This window comes from Orycteropus afer, unplaced genomic scaffold (assembly GCF_000298275.1).
Source record: "Orycteropus afer afer isolate SDZICR_OR568_19922 unplaced genomic scaffold, OryAfe1.0 scaffold00022, whole genome shotgun sequence".
NCBI lineage: Eukaryota > Metazoa > Chordata > Mammalia > Tubulidentata > Orycteropodidae > Orycteropus > Orycteropus afer.
Window position 1 is genome coordinate 16,226,502 of NW_006921609.1, and position 5,173 is coordinate 16,231,674.

Consider the following 5,173-nt stretch of genomic DNA (forward strand, 5'->3'; position numbering starts at 1 on the left):
CACTGCCTCTTGCCACAGATGTAGTCAATCTGATTCTTGTGCTTTTCATCTGGTGAAGTCCACGTGTAGAGCCACCATTTGTGTTGTTGAAAAAAGGTGTTTGCAATGAACAAGTCGTTGGTCTTGCAAAATTCTACCATGTGAATTCCAGCGTTATTTCTGTCACCAATGCCAAATTTTCCAAATAGTTTTACTTCTAAATAGTATTTATCAAATAGTAGAGGAGTATAAAGATTTAGATCATGACTTCTGGTTTGGACATATAAAATTTAAGTCCATATCCAATATCTGATAGATAGATTTGTTATACAATTTACATATATATTTATGATTTGAAACTCAGAGAAAAATCTAGGTTACAAATGTGGATCCTATACTCACAGATAATCATTGACTCCATGATTGTGATTGGCACAGCCTGAGGAAAGAAACCACCACCTCTCTGTCAGATTGTCATCCTGTGGTGGCTTGCATGTTGCTGTGAAGCTGGAGGCTCTACCACTGGTATTTTGTATACCAGCAGGGTTACCCATTGTGGAGAGGATTCAAAGGACCTTCCAGAATAAGACAGACTGGGAAGAAGAATGAAGCCATCCACTGCTCAAAGAACTGACCAGTGGCTACTATGGGAAGAGGTAACTACAGGGAGGAAGTGGAAAGAGCTGTTATTTTGTGGGGAATTGTACTTAATGCGATGAAACAAAATGCGTCTGAACTGCTCTATGGACAATGCATTAAAAATAAATAAACAATTGGCCAGTGAAAACCTAAGAAGTGAAACACTGTCTGATATGCTACTGGAAATCTTGTTGAATAGCCCTGAAACATTGTCTGATAGAATGCTAGATGATGAAACCCTCAGGTCAGAAGGAGGTAAAAATATGACTGGTGAAGAGCTGCCTCCTCAAAGTAGAGTCAATCTTAATGATGTGGATGGAATAAAACTTTTGGGACCATTACTTGCTGATTGGGCATGGCTCAAAATTGGAAGAAACAGCTGCAAACATCCATTAATATTTGGAATATGGAATGTACAAAGTATGAATGTAGGAAAATTAGAAGTTGTCAAAAATTAAATGGAAAAAAAAGTTAAATGGAATGAAAAAAGATCAATATCCTAAGTATTAGTGAGTTGAAATGGACTGTATTTGACCATTCTGAATCAGATATTCATATGATCTACTATGCCAGGAATGACAAATGGAAGAGGAATGGCATGGCATTCATCATCACAAAGAATGTTTCAAGATCTATCCTGGAATATAATGCTGACATTGATAGGATGATATCCATTTGCCTATGAAGAAGATCAGTTAATTAGACTATTATTCAAATTTATACACCAACCATGAAAGCAAAAGTTGAGGAAATTCAAGATTTTTACCAAATTCTGAAATCTGAAATTGACCAAACATGCAATAAAGATATATTGATCATTACTGGTGATTGGAATGCAAATGTTGCAAACAAAGAAGAGTCATCAGTAGTTGGAAACTATGGCCTTGGTGATAGAATTCATGCTGGAGATTACATGACAGAGTTTTGCAAGACCAATGACTTACTCATTTCTGTGGAACAGATCATCAATTGTTCATATGCAAGTTCAAGTTTAAGCTGAAGACAATTAAAACAAGTCCACAAGCACCAAAATATGACCTTGATTATATCCCACCTGAATTTAGAGATCACCTGAACAATAGATTTGATGCATTGAACACCATTGACTGAAAACCAGATGAGTTGTGGAATGACATCAAGAACATCATACACGAAGAAAGCAAAATGTCACTAAAACAGGAAAGGAAGAGAAGACCAAAGTGGATGTCAGAATAGACTCTGAAACTTGCTCTTGAAAAGACAGTAGCTAAAGCAAATGGAAAATTAACTAGATAAAAGAGCCGAACAGAAGATTTACAAGGGTGGCTCGAGAAGACAAAGTCAATTATTATAATTAAACATGCAAAGACCTGGAGTTAGAAAGCCAAAAGGAGAGCATACATTCAGCATTTCCCAAGCAAAATAACTGAAGAAAAAATTTAAGCTTTAGGTTGTAATGTTTGAAGTTTCTATGGGCAAAATATTGAATGATGCAGCATCAAAGGAAGATGGAAGGAATATACAGAGTCACTGTACAAAAAAGAATTGGTTGATGTTCAGCTATTTCAGGAAGTGGCATATGATCAAGGACCAATAGTATTGAAGGAAGAAGCTGAAGCTCTACTGAAGGAGTTGGCAAAAAGGAAGGCTTCAGAAATTGATGGAATACCCATTGAGATCTTTCAACAAATGGATGCTGCACTGGAGCCATTTACTCCTCTGTGCCAAGTAATTTGGAAGACAGCTACCCGGCTAACTGAATGGAAGAGATCCATATTTGTTCCCATCCTAAAGAAAGGTGATCCAACAGAATGGAAATCATCATTAATATCATTAATATTACACACAAGTAAAATTTGCTGAAGATAGTTCAAAAACAGTTGTGGCAGTATATTGACGGAACGTTCAGAAATGCAAGCTGGATTCAGAAGAGGACATGGGATGAGAGATATCATTGTTGATGTCAGATGGATCTTGGCTGAAAATAAAGAATACCAGAAAGATGTTTGCCTGTGTTTTATTGACTCACTCATTCACTCACTCACTACTGTCTATCTGGTCCCAACTCATAGCGACCCCTCCTTGGGTTTCTGAGGCAGTATCTGTAATCGAAGTAGACTGCCCAACTTTTCTTCTGAGGAGTGGCTGGTGTGTTTGAACCTCCAGCCTTCTGGTTAGCAGTCAAATGTCTTAGGCACTAGGCCACCAGAGCTCCTGTTTTATTGACTATGCAAAGGGATTTTACTGTGTGGATTTAACAAATTAATGATAACATTACAAAGTATGGGCATTCTAGAACATTTAATTGTGGTCATGAGGAACCTGTACATGAACCAAGAATCTGTCATTTGAACAGAACAAGGGGGTAGGGTTGGTTTAAATAAGGGTTGTATCTTTTCACAACACTTATTCAATCTGTATGCTGAGCAAATAATCTGAGAATCTGGACCATATGAAGAAGAACGAGGGGTCAAGACTGGAGGAAGACTTATTAAAAACCTGTGATATGCAGATGACACATCCTAGTTTGCTGAATGTGAAGATGACTTGAAACACTTACTGACGAAGACTGAAGAATACAGTTTGCCATATGGATTACAACTCAACATAAAGACAACAAAAACTAGATCAATAAGCAGCATCACAATAAATGGAGAAAAGAATGAGGTTGTCAAAGATTTCATATTACTTGGTTGCACAATCAACACCAATGGAAGCAACAGTCAAGAACTCAGGAATCTCATTGCACCGGGTAACTTTACTGCAAAAGATCTCTTTAAACCATTGAAGAGCAAAGATAACACTTTGAAGATTAATGTATCCCCAACCCAAGCCACGGTATTTGCAAACGTCTCATATGCATGTGGAAGCTGGGCGATAAATAAGGAAGACTGAAGGAGAGTTGTTTTGAGTTGTGGTGTTGGCTAAGAGCACTTAAAGTACCATGGACTGCTAGAAGAACAAACGAATCTGTCCTGGAAGCAGTGAAGCCAGAATGCTCCTTGGAAGCGAGAATGACCAGACTTTGTCTCACCTGCTTTGGTCATGTTGTCAGAAGGGACAATTTCCTGAAGAAGGATATCATGCTTGTTAAAGTGGAGGGTCAGCAAAAAAATGGAAAGACCCTCAGTGAAATGGGTTGACACAGTGGCTGCAATGATGGGCTAGCAGGAATTGGGAGGATGGTGCACGACCGGGCACTGTTCTGTTCTGTTGTCCATAGGGTCACTACGAGTCAGAGCTGACTGAACAGCAACTAAGAACAATAACAACCAGGAAAGAAAACCTACTCCAAATCAATTCTTAAAGAACTTCAAGATATATTTACTAATTTGAGAAGGGTGAATCAGCAGAGTATAAGAAGTAAGTTTAGAGTTCTTGAGAAAACATAAGGAGAATGTGATATTATTGAAACAAGACAAAGAGTATTTCCAGAAAAGAGGCAATGTCAGAAACATTGAATGCTCCCAAAAGGTCAAGTGAGAAGAGAAATATTATATTTCTGATGGCTCTAGTGACACAGGAATCATTTTTGACCTTAGTGAGAGCCATTTCTTACATTCTTTGAGTAATAAGAACAAAAGTTATACTGGAATAGGTTGTGAAGTTCCTGGGGAGTAAAAAAAAGCAGAAAGTGATGTAAGTAAGACAGCTTGTTAAAAGAATCTTGATGGGAAAGAGGGTTAGCAAGATAGAGCATTAGCTAGAAGAGTTGAGATCGAGCTTTCATTTCAAATGTAACGATGTAGCAACTAGAGTATGTTAGTCTGAGGGTGGTGGAGAGGAGACCGTGGGAATTATTTTGTGAGGGCACAGAAAACAAGATAGCTAATCTGCTTTTTATGGGCTCCAGTAAAATAACATTAGATATAAACTGTGTATAAGAGATTTAGGTAAAATATTAGATGTCCGTAAGAGTGAACAGTGATGTTTTAGAAGGATTTAAAGTTTCCTTATTCACTTCTGAAGAAATTAATCCTCAAAATTTTGATTGGATGTGATCTCACTCGAAGGGAAGGAAACAGGACAGATAATTATCTTCATAACTTACCTTCTATTTCTATAATTCTAAATAGCAAGATCACAAAATATTAATTTCTGACAGAAAATAATGTTTTTCTCTTATCAGAATAAATGTATCATGTCCTGATTTAATATGGGTTTGGTTAATTCTGTTTCAGACCATAAAAGACAATTCAGTGACAATAATGTGTTAGAGAATTTGAAACTCATTCTCACCAAGATATTTCACATAATGTTCTCCAGGCAAAAATATTTCACAGGCAAGGATAATTAGGGCAGTGTTCAGAAAGGAATTTATATATACTGACGTGAACACATCTGAAATGAAGGGATAGTCTCTATAAATGTGTGATTTCTCATTATTTCACATATGAAAACATTGAATAAAGTCATTCACTATATTATTTTAATGTGAAATCTCACCTGAGGCTTTTGTCATATATTTATTTATAGGATATAATGTAGAAAATTTTAATATTTACATATATGAAACTACTCACCTATCCTCAGAACGATATAATTCACCTATTTAATAATACTGGTCCAAATTATA